This window comes from Lissotriton helveticus, chromosome 2_1, assembly GCF_964261635.1.
Source record: "Lissotriton helveticus chromosome 2_1, aLisHel1.1, whole genome shotgun sequence".
Taxonomy (NCBI): domain Eukaryota; kingdom Metazoa; phylum Chordata; class Amphibia; order Caudata; family Salamandridae; genus Lissotriton; species Lissotriton helveticus.
In genome coordinates this window covers 284,328,150-284,348,084 of record NC_136059.1, presented here as the reverse complement: position 1 = coordinate 284,348,084, position 19,935 = coordinate 284,328,150, and the positions used below count along the sequence as shown (strand labels likewise).

Sequence of the window (19,935 nt, the reverse complement as noted above, 5' to 3'; positions counted from 1 at the left end):
ACTTTGTGTGGCTCCTGTGTAAAAAATATTCCAGCATACTACCGAAAATCCTATTTGAGGGGGTTCACCTTTTTATTAGTCTCTGACAGCTTACAAAATACATAGGTGTGGCGTTTATGACTATGAGATCGTGTTAAACATCTGACCTTGAGACTCCTCCAACAAAATAGAAAATCTGCAGGGTCTTTATTAAATAATTTTAGTTTATAGACCCACCTCAGCCACCAGTGAATCCAGTAATCTTTCTGCAATTTTGACAACAGCTAGTAGTTCTGACACACTTAGTATTACTTGGAGACCTTAATATTAATTTAGATTCTTCATGCTCACCATGGGATGATAAATTTAGGGATCTGTTGGTCCTTTTAAATTTCAGGCCTAGTCTCCCACTACCAACCTAAATGAAAGGCAACGCTTTTGATGTAATTTATTACTACTGATTGCCAAGCCTCTCAACCATATCCTTTAAGGGGGCCAGTCCGCTTTTGCTCACTTTTCTCCTGCTTTTTTAGCAAACAGTTAGAAAATGTGACTGCTTCCACACACTCAAAAGTACAGTAGTTAAAATCAAATTTCGAAGGAAGCACTAGTACAGCCGGTTCCAGCGCTAAAGTTGATGGAAGATGGACTCGTACAATAATTTTGCTATAGCCAACTATGTGCATCTGTGGTCTATATAGCCAGTGGGTCTCCAGCCTTTTCTATAGTGTGAGCTGCTACTGCTCAAGAAAAATCCTTTAGCGTGAATAGCAAATTTAATGGCTGTAAAAGTAACATCTTTTTACGTTAATCTAGCGATCAGTTTAAGGAGTATTATCAGCAGTAACCACTCAAGCTGTTCAGGTAACTAAGCGCTTCAAAATGTATTTAGCAAACACTACCTTTTGTTTTCGTCAGACTATTACCTCCATAGTGCGTGGAAACACCTCGTTTACTGCTTTCAAAAAGGAACTCTCACTCAGATGAATTTAACTTTATTTACAGCGCCGCTCCTACCAGTGTAGGGTGGCAGAGCACTTTACATCACACTCCTTAAACTGAGACAATTACTCATATGTGTGTAAATCTTTGTATAAGAAATGTTACATACAACAAATGACTACAAGGTGTTTGAGTGACATGACATCCATACTCGTACGCAGTATAGTTTAATAGTGATTGGTTTGGAGAAACACACTGAAATTAGAATGTAATATCATGATTGGGGGTTCTCTTTAATAAACAGAATTGATTTCTATTCAAATGAACCCTTTTTGCAAACATAGGGTAATCAGTCTGGTGAAAACATGAACGTTAATAGCTCACGGTTCTATTTTAGGATTTTGACTTATAAACTGCAAGCATCAAAAGGATCTCACTGACAAAAGCAGTAACCCACTGACTCATTTACATTATGTGCACTTTGTGATCTGGATGGTACATGTTATTTGCAGCAGGCACATTAGCCCTCTGTGCTACCTTTCCATGAGACAAAACCTCCACTTGACAAAACTCCATCTATCTCTAGGAAGAACATTAGTCACCGGAGTTATCATGACATTTTTATTGTTGCCTAAAACTGCTAGCGGCCAGGCCTGCTCAGCGCTGTTTATGAATATTCTCTCTCTGACGCATAGCATTTTAAATTTGAAGGCGCAGTTGCATGCTCATATATGTTAGACAATTTTAGCGTACTGGTGCAGCCTCATTGCCAGTGTACCTCAATTGCAGTATTGTCAGAGGGGGCGCTAGAATACAGGACTAATGCATTTTAATGCTGTGATGTGGACACTAGCATTAACATGCGTTAGTCGAAAGCCTGATGCCTACTCTAACCCAGCCCTGAAACTGCATTTGTTAAAGTTTTCATGTTAATTGCAGCGCCCATTGTGAGCTGAAATTAACATGAAAACTTGAACAAATACACATAATCAACCCACAGCCCAGCTCTATTAAGAAAAGACATGCAGCAACATAGCTGCCAAGGTTTCAAATTTACACGTGGGACGGTTTGAAACCTGCCTTAATAACATTCACTTGGATCTGTTGGTGAGAAAATGCACCGTCTTTTCACTTTTTTAGGCAAGTTTGGAGTGATATTTGGTGCTGCACCTACATGCGCGATCTGGTTACTGGCGCACATAGCCTTGGTTGCAGCGCACATAGACCTTACACTGCCGCACACAGAGGAAAAATATTAGAGGGAACATTGAACCCATGTCTTATCATATGTGAAGGAACAGTGAAACCTTCAAGGTGAAGGACAATAAGGAAGCCCGGGGGACATATCCCCACGTGTGAGGGAATGCTTCCCACTTGATGTTGCCAGGAATTCCATATCTGGTAACGGTTATTTCCAGGGTCACTTGCTGTATGCAAGTTTTGTTCCTCCAAATAGACACAGTCAGGGAGTTGCCATTATGGCCTTCACTGAAAGTCTCTTCTATACAATTTGATACTTTAAGCAGAATGAAAGCCATGCTTCTAAGACAAACCGTGCCTTTGACCTCGGCCAAAGTAACCTATGATCTACAAATTGCAAGGACTTCGGTTGAGATACAGGCTTTAATAAGTACAAACTGCCCTATACATTTCACAGAAATGAGAAGACGTATCTTAAACATGTCTGATACGAGCAGTGTTGTACATGTATTTAAGACCATATGTTCAGGACGGTTAACACCTTTTCAGGAAGTCCTCGGAATCATTCCAAACTTCGTGCATTCGGTATTTGGTGGTCTGCCACTAATTCCAGCACTTGTTGCAGGAATCCTATTTTTACTAATTCTACTACGCTATGGCAAGCCAATCCACCGGCATCACTCCCAGTGACTTGGAGAAAGCTCTCTTAGAACGGAACTTTAGGGCTTACCTCTTCTACGAGAATTAAATACAACATGGTTTCTGTCATTCAGACCAATCTGGCAAGATTGCATCTTACTTGTTCTACGCTGCCTGCTTTGCGGTGAAGAATGAGTGCTAGACATATGTCGAACACTCCCATCAGCCATGGCAATGGATATCGATACTCTGCTGGACACGATAATGGCCCATGCTCGGTGTTGTCCCCAGAGGCTACCAATCCTGATGACGTCATTCGTTGAGATCTCACAGACGCAACATGCTACTGCTGAGGTACGAGATGGATCTACAGGCGCACAGGTAACATCGGATACGAACATAGCTACTGGCGATGCTTCACATCTATGTGCAGTTAATCTTCTGAACGAGGTATTCTAACTGTCACCGACATAGGTAGACGATCTATTCAATTATTTGAAGCTCAACGGTGAGAAGACGGAGGTCCTAGTCTTTGGAGGAAATCCTGACATCTGGTCCAAGGACTGGTGGCCTCCCTCTTTAGGAGACTGTCCCAACCCACCAATTCGGCCAGGAACCTTGGTGTTCTCTTTGACTCGGCCCTCTCCTTTGAACTTCAGGTAAATAGAACTGTATCCACCTGCTGCAATACCATCCGCATGCTAAAAAAGATTGCTCCCTATTTGTCATCTGACACTCGCAAGCAGTCAACTGTTGCGCTGGTATCTTCCAGGCTTGACTATTGCAATGCGCTGTATGGGGGCGTAAACAAGAAAGCCCTCCATCGTCTTCAGATGGTTCAAAACTCTGCTGCTAGGATGGTCCTAAACCTCCCAAAGCTATCATCCGCTACTCAGGCCAGAAAGAATCTCCACTGGCTACCCATACATGCCAAGATTTCCTTTAAACGTATATGTCTGGCACACAGAGCCGTGTTCGGCTCTGGCTCCGATGGTATAAAGGCTCTGGTCAGTCCCTACGCTCCCAAGAGAACCCTTCGATCATCCTCAAGAAATCTGCTGGCGGTCCCCAGATTTAAAAAGGCGAAATGGGGAGGAAGAGCCTTTTCCACTCTGGCCCCTAAATTGTGGAATAACCTCCCCCCCGAGCTTTCCAATCAACCTTCCCTGACTATGTTTCGGAAGCTCTTGAAGACTTGGCTCTTCTCACAGGCCTATTACTGAATTTTTAATTCCGTTGTCTGTGTTTTGTAATTGTACATATATACTTTATGTTTTAGTTTGCGCCTTGATGCCCTTTGGGCTAAGTTCGCGCATTATAAATAATCCTTCATTTATTCATTCTTTTGTCTACAGGAATAGAGGACTTCATGTTTTCACCAGACCCATACGCTGACTTTGATTCGGCTCACAGTGTACCGTGACAGCTATGAATTTGGCCTTCATTTTTTGAAAAACAAAAACAAACCTTGGAACTTTTCATCAAATTAATTTTTTTATTTTTCTCCAAATTTGAATTTTTCTTCTTATGGCACTGTAATCTGCTTACAGTAGAACTATTCATAGAGAACAGACTTCTTTTAACACTTCCAGGGACACATTGTCACCCTATTTACAACAATTTCATTCTAGTACCATGTTATGTAACGGCTTTGGGTATTGAGAACTTGTCAACCATTTTGTCATGTACATGTTTCTATTCATTCAAATTGCATTTATTTCCGAAATATGCTTAGAATATGTGGTACTCAATTTTATATGTTTAGCATTTAATGTTAGCATTTAGTACTATCATCTATTCGTTAGTGAAGTGGGTGTTGTGTTTCGATTTAGATGTCCATATATAGGTTTTCCTGAATCATGTCCTTATATATGCACAATTTGCATTGCCTTTATATAGGCATAAGATCCCAGTCCTTATTTAGGCATTAACCATGCTATCCAAATACAGGCATGGTCACCTACATCCATCCACCCTGGTACAACGAGTTCTTAGAAACCAGACCCTTAAGCTGTTGGGAGTTTCCCTAGCCCAGGATTATTGATTTTTCCAATAACTCATTTATTATGCATGAACCGCTATACCCTAAGGGTTCATTCATGAAGACTTCCTCTTCCCGACTTTACGTCAATGCAAACATTCCTAAGCCCCTTCCAGGTATAAATATACCTTCCCTTACCATGGCAAACGACGGCTCGATTTGACTGCACTCGCCACGGCATGTAAGGAGGAGACCTCGACTTAGAGGAGCCTGTGTCCCGGCCTGACAAGACGCTGTCATCCCTGCTCGCAGAGAATCCAGCTTCCAGTGTTCTGACTCCCTTCGCGGGGTGTTAAGATTTCAAGACTCGGAAAGAGATTCCAACCTCTCTCATTCTTAATGTATGGAGCAAACTAGCACCTAGAGGGACTCTTAGCATACAAATTATAGCATACCATACTATAGAATACAGCCCCTACTTCTTACTTTGTACTACACTTAGGTTAGGTACACTGGGGTAGAACTAGTTAGAAAACGCATTGTATGAGTACTTGCATTTTAGCCTGTGTTATTTTTGTATATGAATATGTGTCATAGCTAAAAAACAAGGCTATTGCAGTATTATTTCTTTCTACTGCTTACGCTGTACATAATATATCTTGCATATTGTCATGATTGTAACAGCACATATCTCTTACATGAGAAATAAGACTGTTCAATAAACCTTTTTTATTGAAACGCCCGTCTACTCTTTCTGTGTAACTCTGCAGAAACGAATCATGCACGCTTAGCTGAGTGAAACTGTTATCTATTGTTTCCATGATTCTGAGAGTGTTTTGATTCTAAAGGGAAACAAAGTTGTCATGTTTATGTGGTTGCCAGAAACTACTCCCTTCTTGTTTTACAAGGAGTTTCTAGTGGCCTCTGAGTTAGCTGGCACACAACGTAATGAAGTGTAATATACTCGATAGGGGCATACTGACCTCAGTCCTATGCCAAAACTATACTGTATATTATTCCAATGCGCAGAGCCTATTAGGGAAATAGGAACTACACTACAGTACTATTTTACTATGATAGACAACCGAATTTTTAACTGGTTTTAAATAGTAGTAACTAGTCTTAAACGTTTGCTCAATAGTATTCCATTGTAAATATCTTGATGGAACCTTGCACTTCACTCTTTATTAAAACACAAAAACAGGTGGGTATTAACATGGATACTTTATGAACTTTGGAAGTACCTCAGAAACTACAACCACCAAGAGATGATAATGTGAGTTGTGAATAAGCCCCACGTCTCATATGTTTGTACTTTACAACATTATCTTATTGTGAGGACGGTAAATTGGGGAAAAAAATCTTTTAAACTATTTATATGCTGCTGCGCTTTTATGATTTTCTTTTAGGAAAAACCAAATAAACATACTACTACTATTATATGTTTGCAATCAGATTGCTTGGAATGTATTTTCCGTTTAAGATGCTTACTGGGTTAGTCCTAATGCATGCTCAAAATTACAATAGTGATACGGGCTACTCAAAATGAAAGCTTCTCTGCCTACAAATCATGTCTAATGTTACCAAGGAAACACTGGCCTTAAGGTATATTTAAACTGCAGCATGTTATTAATCATTTGGGTATTTAAATGTGAATTACCTTGTTGCCCCTTTCCCTTCATCACACATGAAGAGCTTCCACCACCACAAACAGGAATATCCACAGTCTAAGCCAAAAACAAACAACCCGCTCTAATCACATGGCTATAAACCGGACTGGCACACCTAACATATCCTGTTTTGCATGACTGTTTTCAGAAGGCTTACTTCAGTTGAGTGCAGCACACTGGCTGCCAGCTGTACTGGTTGTGGTATCTCTCCTGCAATGCTCCATAGGCGATTGTATTTCTGCCCAAAATGGTTTTCTTTTAAGGGGATTCCATGGGAATGGCAGAGCTTGGTGGCCAGCTGGCCTTCTTTTGACGAAATGGAGATGCTTCCTGGTTTGGAGAAGGAGATGCAGTGTGGACGTAAATAAGCTGTCAGCAACTCATAGTTGGCAGCACTTTGAAAGCATAGATTCAGCTTTCAGTTTTACCATTCATTATGTGGCTAGTATCGAGGGGTGGCTAGTATCGAGGGATGGGAGTCTGCTCAATATCAGAGAGCGTACTACAAAAGAAATAAGAGGCATGAATGTGTGTTCTGGGAGTTGGTGCACCAGTTGCTGTTTTGTGTCATTTTCAATTGATATGGCATCTTACAGCAATATGTTAAAAAATAAATAACCTTTTTCCTTTACATTTATAGATGATTGATGATGTTGTTCTAACGAGTCAGTGGATTAATGTTTGTTAATAAAATTCAGAACATGGCTGCAGTGGCACTAGTCAAAACTTTGGCTTCAAAATAATTAAAAATAGAAAAGAAATGGCGCACATGATACCCAAGACAGAATTGATTTTTCCGCTTCAGTCTCCGAGATGGCAGTCCCAAAGCCTACTTCTCAGGCAAGCACAATAGTAGAGAGAAAGTCTGCCACATTTTGGACCACATAAGGGAAGTTTTGCACTGTTGGCTCCCTTAAAGGAGCAACAGGATTGGTTTATGAATTGTGATAGACCCTCTACCCTGGAACTGACCTTACATGATAATATAAAGGCTTTAATTCTAAGGGTATGAAAGGACTTGGATCATCTCAGTATCCCTCGCTTCATACAAATGATATATGTGTTTAAGGATGCAGAAGTGTATCTCATTAAAGGAGCAACACAACTGTAAAAACTTTGGAGTGCCGCACCTCTACAGATCCTGAAGACTGTTCATCATGTTATCATCCGTTTAAGATAAAAACTGCACTAAACAAGTCTTTGCTGGGAACAACCTTGCTCAGAGTTGGCACCTGTCCATCATATACTGACCATTCACTGGTCCAGGACTTTGAATGATTGACAGTTGCCAGGCAAGAAGAAGAAGAACACTGGTCTGACCTTTTGGTGCACATGGAGCAGCAGGCATGTTTACTGTCGAATATCTCTTGTGATGCCATCAGGGCTTCGGTATGTACTTCAGGTGCCACAGTATTAGCCTGTAGGCACATGAGGATGCGAGACAGGAAGGCGGCCATAGCAGAGATATCATTATTGTTGAAAGTCCCCATCCGCGGTAAAAGGATACATGGTGAACAATTACATCAGATACTTTGGTGTTCAGCCTGACCAAAGGGTTCTCTAATATTTGTCCCTTGTCTAGATTTGTAGTACCCACCTGGGATTTGGTGTAGGATTTAGAGACGGAAATTCCCCCTTTCAAGCCTCTGCACTCAGTAGATTTGAGAAACTTGAATCTTAAAACATTCTTTTCAGTAGCAACCATTTGAGCTAAGTGGCTAGAAGAGGGATCTCTGGCTTGCAGGCATCCATTTTTCAGACTATTCACTAACATGGTAGTCCGAGTGGGGATTGCTTTTTGGGCCAAACTTTCTTCTCCCTTTGGCTCAAAAAGTGATTTTAGAGTTTCGTCACACTCCTCCTTTTCAAGAAGTTGAAACTCTCAAATTAGAAGTAAAAAAGTATCTTCTGGTTGATTTGGAAAGAATTGCACCTTTTAGAAAAGCAGACTCTTGCATTATTAATTTTGGCCCAGAGAAGAAAGGGTGTAAGTCTGCTACTCAGACCTTAAACTACTGGATTAGGTCGCAGTTGCAACTTGGGTTAGTGGTTTTGAGAGCGAAACCCTACTCAAGCAGTAACCGCAATCTCCGTCAGGGTGAAACACAAGCAAACCCCAAAAAGCAAATTAAAATGTGTTTAACTCTCTTGTAGCTTGGCACAAATGCAGTCAGGTTTAACTTGGAAGCAATGTATACATTGTTTAAACAGCACATCAAACAGTAACAAAGTAAAAACACAAGAAACATCCCACACCAAATTTAAAAAATAGAGCCGAATTCAATGAATTATTTGAGACCAAAACAGCAAAAATCCAATCATAAGAACTAGAAATATGCAATGTTAAAGTTTTAAGTGAAACTAGTGTCTAGAAGCGCAAAGCAACAACTGTGTTTATATGGTTATGCCAAACCGGGAAAAAAATCACAAGTTCAGACCAACAGTGATGGAGCGTGGGCCGGATACCGGGAACTAGTTAGGCTCGCTGAACAAAGTACCTTAAATCCTGGTTTGCAAAGAGTTGCAAGATCTCATATTGAGGTTGGGGCACGCTGCGGCTGTAATGCAGAGTCCTGTTTTGTCGTGGAGGATGCCGTTGACAAGGGGCTTATGATATGAAGGCCAGAGTAAAGGGATGTATTGCAATGCACCAGTTCCAAATAGGCTGCAAAGAGATGCGTTGCACTGCATCGGTTCTGCCCAAATGACCACAGCTGGACTAGCCAAGCATTGTCAAGCCTACTTCCATGGGTCAAGGACTAGGGTGCAATACTTGACTGGAAGGGGGTAGAACTCGCAGCAGGCAGAGGCCAGGTGGTGGGTTCAAGGTGGTTGGACCTGTTCAGTCCCTGAGGCTCAGATCAGGATGCCAGCCAACGAGCACTTGGAGTCATCCTGGTGATCCTGGGCTCAAGATGCAGGTCCAGTCCTTTCACTCAGGCAGCAGGGCAACAGAGTAGTAGTCCTTCTTGCAGAGCAGCACATCAGTCAGTCCTTCTAACTCTTCGAAAGGTCCAAAGGTGTACTGAAGATTTGGGTCTGAGGGTCCACTATACTTGGTGCCTTCTTTGAAGTAGATAAAGTTTCTAGAGAATTCCCTTTGAAGCCTTTGAACTTTCCTGTCTTCCCTGTCCTGGCTCCAAGCTGGCTGCATGAACAATGCAGTGGTGACAAGTCCTTTGTGTGAAGACAGGGAACAGCCTATTCAGTTGCAAGTAGGGCGGTGTCCAGCTCCCCCCCCCATCCTGCCAGCTGATGCCCCATCCAGGCACACCGAATCCCTCCATCCATTGTTTGGCTGTCTGGGAGGAAAAACTAAGGCCAACTAACAAATACACCCAGTCCTGTGTCCCAGGAACAGGTTGAAGGCACCAAATAGTTAGGACAGAAAAATGCCAACTTTCTGAAATTGCATTTTCAAACTTGTACCTTATAATCCAACGTTACCATCAAAGAAGATTTGTAATTAAAATCTTTCCGACACCAATCTCAATATTCTTACTTCCTTCCAATTGAAAATTACCACTTATTAAATGTACTAAGGTAACCCAATGCTATCCTTTGAAAGAGGTAGGACTTGCATTGGTGAAAAGTTAAGAGTTTTTCAGTACCAGGATTTGTAAAACTTAAATGTACAAGTCCGACTTTTTAAATACACTGCACCCTGCAGGCACTTTAGCACTGGTAATGTGAGAAAAGTCCTAAAAGCCAACAAAGATGGGTTCCAACAAAAGGAGGGTGAATGCAAAAACGTTTGTGTATGACCCTGCTGAAAAAGGCCAAGTGCAGCAGTATCCAATTTATTAAGCTTATTAACCCCTTAACCGCGGGGGGGTAATTCCCCTCCTGTGCGGGGGTGGGGGGGAGATAAGAGGGGGGGCGCGCAGTGCCGCGGTGCTCATGAGGAGCCCTGCTCGTCATGAGGCACAGTGCAACTGTGCTCATGCAGAGTTGGGCTCGTCATGACTCCGCCCACTCCTGTGGAACGTCCGCACAGGTGTGGAATTCGCCGCGCAGGGGAGTGGCGCGGCCGTTATGGCGCACCAAGCTCGTCATGAGCACAGCTCCACTGTGCCTCATGACGAGCTGGGCTCGTCATCAGCAGGCAAGGGGTTAAATGTTTAAAGTACCTTGCCCCTTAGCGATTCTGGGAAAATCCACAAGAAGCATGTCAGCTTCATGAGCAGTGGGTCAAGATGCCTTCCTAGTGGCAATTCACCGGGTAGCTGCCTGTGTAATTCCCATGTTTGTAAGACATTACAGCATATTGCTGGATGTACAGCTCAAACATGTTTTTGGTTTCAAGGTGCTCTCTACTATGATGTAATATGCGGATTTTGTTCTTGGTCTGACTGAAATGTTATGAGCACTGGTTTTGACTATCAGGATTATTTTTAAGTTGTCCTGTGTTAGATCAGATATTCTTCATGTGTAATGTAGGAAAGGGACTTAATAGGTAATGATTTACTTACCTACCGGATTCCATTACTCCAAGTCCATACTTCATTGTTTCATTCATTATTTACCCCACTTCCTCAGGCCCATTTAAGGGAGTAATTTCTATATAAGCTTTGTATGAACAGAATGTTTTTGGGATACACTCTCCTATTTATAGCCATATAAGAAGGGCAGGCTATTTGTTTTTGGCTTTGATACTGGGTATGCATGTGAAAGGCAGACAAGCCTCAGGTGTTCCGAATGAACGAAGAAGTATAGACCCATTACTTTAAGTAATTAAAACATTTTTCTCATGTGAATAGCTACTTACATGCGCACAGAAACAGAGCAACTTAAAAGTACAAAAGAAGACAGCTATGTCTTACTCCATCTCATAATCTACTAATAATTGGGTGCAGTGCTGCAATATGCATAGACAAAACTATCAAATATCAAAGATATTGCCCACAGTTAATGAGAACCTATTTCACTAAGACAGTGGCAGGATAGGAGCGAGAGAAATATTAGGAGGATTAATGGACTCTACCCAAGATCTGAAAATTCTGAGACCAAACTGTTGACAAACAATGGTAAGCCAAATAATATAGTGAAAGTGTAATTTAGTCTTCATTTAGTAATGTGATCAATCTTATTCAGAAGGAGGGTTGTCCTGAGACTCCAAGTATAAAACTGAAAAAGTCACCATTAACCTGGGGCTAGACTAAGAAGTTAGTTGATGTTATAAATGAAACAATTTGAAAATGTATAGGAACTCAGGAAAACGTGAAAATGGTACGGTGGTTAGATGTACCCCGAAGTGCTCCATAGCTGCACATGGAACAGTAAACACCATCCTCTTGATTGTTGAGATTGACTTCACTATATGACGAGCAGGAAATCCAATAGGTTTGCTTATTTCCTACCTGAAAAACATCCTACTATCTACACATGCTGACAAAAAAACTTCTCCAGTGTGGGGTTTTAAGTAAACTAAGTAAGAGATCAGTTTGTGTCAGAGCTGAGAAAATGGAAATTAAAATGACAGGGAGGTGTAACTCCCTCAGCAACCATGATCACAGATTCCTCTCTCCGCCCAACTCTGAAAGGATAAAAGTAAATCCTTCCAGTAAAAAAAAAATAATAATAATAATAATAATAATAATAATAATAGAAGGAGAAGGTGTGCCCTGTCAGTTATACACTTCAGCAACATGCACTTAAACTACTGAGTGAACCAAGGAGCACTTAAATTGCCTATCAGGTAAATTCCAAGATCAATGGTCTTGCTGGAAACTCTTTACAATTTTACAGTTTGTGAACGTCTGCAAATCCTCTTTCCATGTCACCAACACATTGCCTGTAAATCCACTTCCTGTAAGCACACTGCAATCACAACCCGGGGGGGGGGTGAGTACTGCGCAAAACACAATATTTATTGCTTTTGGACTATTAGAAGGAAAACCTCAGACATTTTAACAGAGATACAGGGGAAAGGCTCAAGCAAGCAATCTCTTTTCGCCTAGTTCCTATAGGTGGGAAAACATTTTACACAGGAACAGTCTTGGTTGGTAATCTGTGGTCACTTTGTGCATTGTTAGCCATGTACATTTTTGATTAGCGCCTCTCCGTACGAAATCGGCATACTTTTTAAAATGGTAATTCCGTACAATTTACATTGTCAGGTTTAAAAAAGTGCTTTATAAGACCATTTGGGGGGGAGGGGGGCTGAGAGGGTAAACATGAAAGGCATCAAAAGACAGCTGAAAATGCAATTAGATGTACATAGTTTGAGATACCAAATATATAAAGACAGTGTGAGAAACGTAATTTAAAAAAAAAAAAAAAAAAAAAAAAAAGTTCTGCCTCCTCCGCAAATTATCACAAGTAGCAAATACATTGTTAAAACGGGCATTTTTACAGGTGTACAAGGGAATATTACAGACTTAAATGCTACTCAGTTACAACCATGGCACGAGTCGGGATTTGGACGTAGATGTATTCACTGTAAGCATGTCACCTGGTCTCGGGGCGCTTTTAAACCCCTTCCCACTGGTGGCACCCCCCCCCCCCTTATGTGCGCGAGAGGCTCAGTATTTTTGAATCTCTTAAGAGAAGCATCAGGGATCTTCACAACATGTATCACTTTTACGTACTAAATAACACCAAGCACATCTTATTTTCTCTATAAACGTAGTTTGGAGGTGTAATACAAAGTTCTACGTGTTTTTTTAAAAACAGTGTACCTTTCCACTATTTGTGATGTATGCTACCAAATGACATGAGGAAAACCTTAACGTGATTTAAAAAAAAAAAAAGTGAAACAAAACCAAAATGTTTTTTTAAATGTCTACAATTATGCTAAAGGTTTTTGGGAGAATAGGCTGGTTCAGTTCTAAATGGAGATTAGCATTACTGTTTAATAATCCACACTGTGATGTCACTGTCCGCATGCGACAGGTTTGCGAAATGACTGCTCCAATTGGTCCCTTAGTATTTTTCCAAGGACTTGTGCCCTGGTTACAACTAAGCAAAAGGTAGTGGAGTAGGCGATACGTTCAGTTCGCAGTTGGTCATAAAAATCGTAATATAGTCTAACAGGCATGTTTAAGAGAAAGGTGTCGTGTGAAACGGGGAGGGGTATATTGTGCTAACACGGCGGTACAACCACTATCTTGCAAAAAAAAAAAAAAACATGGGAAACGCCTAAAATAAAAATCGTGAGGATGGTCGGGAAATGAAGTCAACAAGTAGCACATTCAATTCAACCTGCAAAGCACCATCCTACACCTTAATTAGGGGAAATGTTAAAAACCCCTACATAACTAAAATAATGGCCGATTAAGATAGATTTTAAATTCGATTTACTTAAGTGTAACAATACATACAATTCCGAAAAATATTCTGCTTGGATCAGTGACACAAAAAATACAGAAACGCATATTATCTGCTCAAATTACCAAAGGAAAAAATAACAGTAGTAGACGTGTCATAATTTTGTTTTATCTAACAAGAGAGCTCCACCCAGCTGTCAATACAACAAACAGCCACTGATGTTTTCCCAATTACGTTAGACATTTAAAAAGGCAAGGCTCTAATCCTTGTGCGCATACATAACACGTAATGATAACGAGCAGAAATAAATACTGAAATACCACCAAAATATCCATGTAATGTGCCGTTAGTGAGTACTCTCAGGCTGAAATGTTTTAAAACCACATTAACCAAGCTTTATTATTCACCATTAAAAAGCAACGATAACACGCAGCCTTACTTACCTCCATTTGAAGAGTATCAAATTGCAGGTCGATTCAACTACAGCACCTGAAACCCGTTCTTCATTAAACGTTGGGCAGAGTTATTTCCGAGAAGGGCCGTAGCTGACAGTAGAAACCGTTTCTTTCCAGAGAAGCTTCCCGCAGCTCGTGCTAGCCAGGCACAACCCCGCAGCTCTGCAGAGCTCACCACCGCAGCCCCGGTCCAGCCACTGTTTCCAATGGTCTCATAACATGCTGCTGCTTAGAAGGAGCCGGGAAGTGACGTCACGCGCTGGGGTCCGCGCGTAACCAGGAAGTGTCACGGATGAATCAGAGTGGCCGTGGAGACGCACGGAGCCGCCTTCACGGTGGCAATAGAGCGTTTCTCGGTGACAGAAGGCGCACACGGTGGCAATAGAGCGCTTCTCGGCGACACACACGGCGTACGGTATTTTATCTCACACGGTTAGTAAGAAGGTTAAACCAAAAAAAATCAAACACGAACAGCCTGGTCGTTCTTGTAACAGGTTTACATTTGGTAAAATCCGTTACTGTGGTGCACTTTTATATAATCCGGAATAGTAGCACAGTGTTGCGTTGTGCTGGTGCTGCGAAGACGCAGGACTACACACTGTGCTACAGAACTACACCAGATCGTTTCAACGATTTGTGCACACGCATCCCCTTCACTGACATATTTAATATTGTCGGTGTGCTTTCCAGAGAATGTTTGATTTCTGCTACGAGTATTACTAAAATAATTTCATTTTATTTATCCATCCCCGTTGACTGCCCAAATAATTTAAAGTATTTCAGAGTATGCTTACACTTGTTCGAATGCCTTGCCTTATAGCTGGTCTATTGTGCAATTGGAGTCGTACTCACAATGATATCTGTAAGTAAAGTGAAATGAAGTACTATCTATGGCCAGCAGGAGGAGACAATGAGACATTCTTTCATTTTCAGTCGAGCCAATCATTAGCTTAATAAAATTAGTTATCTAGCCCATTAGACATCTGATGAGGTTGTCCACAGACCTGATAGCTGCATGGTCAAAAAACCTTGGCAAAGCCCACAGATCTGGCCTTGGTAGGATGGTGCAGTGGATCTGTTTTTTGCGAAAATATGCCACAAAAATAAATATACCGCCACCTGAACATGGTCGCCACGTGCTTGCAATCAACGTTTTAAATCTAAAAATCATTCAGTTGTGTGACTGTTTCACTAATGATTTTTTTAATAACTAGAATTGAGCTGCTCCATACATTTTTTAGTATTATCATTTTTAACAATAATTTAAAAAGTATACCTAAAATAAATCCACATTTAATTAGACAGCTGAAGCGCTGGAAAAAAAGAATTAGCCAGTATTTAACATTAAACTAAAAATTAAATCAAACATAGACTTTGAACCATGTTTGTCACTGAAGTTAAAAAATTTTTTTTAGGCGGATGTGAACTATATACAGAGTTTTTGTGCATTTACTATACGTGAATGGAGCCCGTAGTAAAGTAGCCTCACCTGTTGCCCCTTCTGTATGCTTTAGGTGGGCGGAATCAAAATGTAAATGACGGCTAAACAAACCAATGGATAAAACCTGCTGACCAAAAGTATATATGTGTTTTATGTTTCTTTTAATATTTATTTTTATAAATAGTTCTCTGGTGAGATAGCTAAAGATGTCTCAAAGGCCAATCGTAAATAGGGTGGCTTGAAGAACTCTGTGGACAGGGCCTGCCTACCAGGAAGCACAAGGTGAGACTAATTGAACATAAGCATGGATGGATATGGACTGGATTATTCCAAAGCCAGAAAATAATCAATCTGTAATGTTTATTAAAGATAAACAGTTATCCATGAAATGTATCATAAGATAATGATGCAATGTGTTTGAATATACATTGTCAAATAGGTTACAGTGATACAAAAAAGTGCATAAAATGCACTAGAGGGCTATTTAGAACACCAGTAGGTTTGCCCATACACCATCATCATCATAATCTATACTACTATTATAAAGCAAGAACTTTGGACCTTTGAGGCTGTGATGTATTCCTATAGGTACTGTATCGATTCCCCTATTCCTGACCCTGGTTTGGTTAATAATTAACTAGCAGTCATCCAACGGTGCAAAAACCGTTATCTGATTAAGCCACACCACGGCACAGAAGCGCGTTATCTGATTAGGTCATAACGCATGCCATCTAATTAGACAAGCGATATTCCTCCAGCCCCTGATAAGGCATACGGAGTTCTCAAAACAAATCAAACCTACAGCGACCTGGGAAATTCCCATAGCCATTGTTTTGATTTCACCGAGAACTTCAGTAAAGAATGTGCGAACGAACCAGTTCATATGACATACTTATTGACGTATATATGTCCATCCTTACGTCAATCTCGGCACCTTTCAGGTATAAATATTACCGACATTGCCTTAAGCAAACACATGCGGTGGTGACGAGATTGGAGCAGCGAGACGTGCCGAGGAGCCCAGCAGAGAGCGAAGCCCACAGGCGCTGCCCCTCCTTCCTGACGCGCTGAAAACAAGACGCTGCCTTTCTCCTGCTGAGAAATCCAGCTCCGGCGCTTCCAAGCAGCCCTCGCAGGCAGCTAGAATATCAAGACCTGGGATAAGAGATACCAGCCCTCCACCATTCTAGATCTCAGGTACAGAACTGAATAACCCCTTGCAGAGAATTCTCGAGTCAGTCCCTTGGCAAAACAAACGTAACTTAAACTGCTACTTATCTACTCCCGCCCACGTATTAGGCTTAGGTCAGGTACACTGGGGTAGGCGTGGTTAGAAGCACCAGTTGAGTACGATTAGTCAAATGTATATATGTATGTATCTATTTTATCCATTTTAAAGTATCATATGGCTCAGAAACCATATCAATGCTTTTACAGTATTATTTTATAATTCTGTCTTTACTGTATGCACTTTACTTAACTATAAGTATTGCAATAATAGCGATTCATTTCTCTTGTATGAGAAAAGAGACTGATCAATAAACGCCATTCTTTATTGAACACGCCAGTCTCATCCTTTTCTCTACAATCTGGTGAAACTAAGACTGCACTGAACTGACTGAGTAAAATAAGTTGTCTTTTGTTTTCACACGACTCTAGAGATTCACTCTTGATTAGGGGAGAGCAAAGTTGTCATGTTCTATGGTTGTCAGAAACTAAATCCCTTCTTGTCTATCCAGGGAGGTTAAAATCCTCCTTGCCTATTCGAGAAAGTTTCTAGTGAACTCTGAGCTAGCGGGCAAACACAAAACTTTAAGTCTAATATCGTCAGTAGAAGACCTAGTTAACCTCTGCCCTAGGTCTATACTATTGAAGATATTATTCCAATGCGCAGAGCCTATTGGGATAATAGGAACTACACTACATGGCGCCCAACCGTTTGGATAGGCGATAAAACTAACGCAAGACATTAGAGTAACTCAGTCGTGCTTTTTCACACAGACCCTTTTTCCCATAATACTCCAAAGACGTCTGGAGTGGGTGAAAGGTCATATCCGCCAAACCTCGCAGGAGGAGACTCCTATGTATGGTTCTTGGTTTACTCAACGTTGAAGGATACACTGTTCCAAAATATTGTGCATCTAATCTTTGTTTCCATAGAAACCTGATCTGCAAATAAATAAATAAATCTTCTTGACAATAGTATGTCAGAAACTGAAGAAGAAAGGGAGACAGCTAGAATAGCAACTGAACTCCTAGCAGCTGACAATACTCTGCTGCAAAATGACCCGGATATAATACTCATCCCGGTCAACATAAGAAAATCTATAACCTTAAAACTTATAGAAAATGGAAAGACACCAAGAGGTGGTACAGTCATATTCGTAATTGAGGCACACAAATATCGGCAGACAGAGGTATTCTATTCATGGATAAACTTTCCAGCAGCAAACGCTGTAACAAAGGACTTCCACTATTACAAAATAGAGGAACCTCCTAATGAGTACACTCCTTTCGAGGAGGTGGAAATACCACTCAAATTCCAAGAGCACCTGCTCTTGTTTAATGGCGCCCTAAAACATAATAATCACATCACCAGGCTCGGTCCACTAGGTATACCAGGAGCAACGTGGCCGGTCCTAGCCGGATACACACCACATCCAGACATTGAAGAAATGCCTGCACCAGATCTTTTAGCACAGCTAAAACAATTAATAAAAATACATAGACAATTAGTCCAATATGTAATGCGGACTTCAACAGTCCAACCAGCAATTAAAATTCCACAGCTGACCACTCATCAGGGGAACACAAATAAAATTACACCTCAGAACATACAGTCCTGTCTAGGTAAAGTACCCGCAAAACGGGAACAAATTCCTTTCTGGCTAGCACAAAAAATCACTCAAATAGAGGCGGTGTTTCCAGATACCACCCCTGTTGAGAAACATAGGATTCTAACTATCTGTCTTCCAATGGGAATCGCACCACATGTGGAGGACTGTGACACTTGGGGAACAGTCTTTGCTTCCATTTACACAAAAACACATGGTGTACCATCCATGTCAGTAATACCAGATGTGCTAAAACAGATTCAAGATGAATACGGTCCAGAACCCGCTTTAACTCTCGGTATGAAACTACTGAAAGATTTCAAGCAGGTCTCGGCAATATTATTAGCCAACATAAAGGGAGAAGCAGCAAATGTGGCGATTCGCCAGAGGTTAAAAGAGACAAATATAGCAGACCAACCATCTGAAATTGCCAGAATAAGAGAAAAATCCTATGAAGAACTAGGAAGAGATAGTTTGGGTGGAATACCAGTGAAACCCCAACTAGTTGAAAGTCCTGAAAAGGTATTTATTAAAAATAATTTAAACACTCAAAAAAAGAGCTGGGATGGAAATAAACAATCCAATCCTAAAGAAAAAAGATTCCAGTCCAGAGGAAGGTCTCCTCGGCGGAGAGAAAGATCTCCTGATCAAGGATGCAAGTCTCCCCAAAGGGAGCCCTCTGTGAAAAAATACAACCTGAGAAATAGGGATAATATAAAAAAACCTGATAGATATCAAGATATTGATACACGTCCCTCTCAATCTTTTCAGACTTCCTCGCAGAAATCGGAAAGAAGAGGACGATCAGAACACAGGGAAGAGCACGTCAAGTCCAAAGACAAAGAACCTGCTCATCTGAATAAAAAATTACAATTTCCAAAAAAGAAGGTAGCCAGTATTAAAGTAATCAACAATGCCGAGAATACTGAGGACACAGCTGAAAAACGGAGAATGGGCTCAGACAATGCTAGACAGCGCAGCAGAAGTGAGCATAGCTCGCAAAGTCCTTATGAATCATCTGGAGACAGTGGACACGAATGAATACATTCAGGTGGAAACTGCAGATACCAGAGTTAGCAAACCTCATAAAATATACGAAATAACATTGCGTATAGAGGGGGATAAGACTAGAAAAATAAGGGGTCTATTTTGGGATAATCTCTCCAAGGGCTATGACATCCTTCTAGCTGAACGAGACTGGCCTCCAGAGTTTGTCAGGGAGTGCCCACATGGCGAAGAAATAATTATGCCTGCCTTCTCAAACCATATTCCAATTCATAAAAAATATACACTTGCAAGAAAGTGGGCAGTAGCCCAAGCCCCGGCCTTATATAAAAATCATGTGGGATGGGATGAGGACTCTCCTCCTCACAAAATCCAGTTAAAATCACAACCTACTGCACAGAGGCAGTACCCGATTAAGCAAGAAGCTAAAAAACAGGTAAAAGAGATCCTAGATCAACTTGAATACCAGGGGGTGATTAAAACTTGCACCTCACAAATGAACAACCCTTTGTTTCCTGTC

At 41.1% G+C, this 19,935-nt stretch overlaps 1 protein-coding gene across 2 annotated transcripts in view; it reads right to left on the bottom strand.

Annotated features, from left to right (window-relative positions):
- RAB27B (RAB27B, member RAS oncogene family) overlaps positions 1-19,935 on the bottom strand; it is a 787,666-nt gene that overhangs the window by 388,487 nt on the left and 379,244 nt on the right. The window contains exon 1 of one of the 2 annotated variants that reach the window (XM_078674821.1): positions 14,124-16,391. The exons of the other annotated variant lie outside the window; for it this stretch is intronic. The gene's annotated coding sequence lies outside the window, so the exon portion shown is untranslated. Of the gene's footprint in view, positions 1-14,123; positions 16,392-19,935 lie in introns of those variants that run through there. 2 annotated transcript variants of the gene reach the window in all.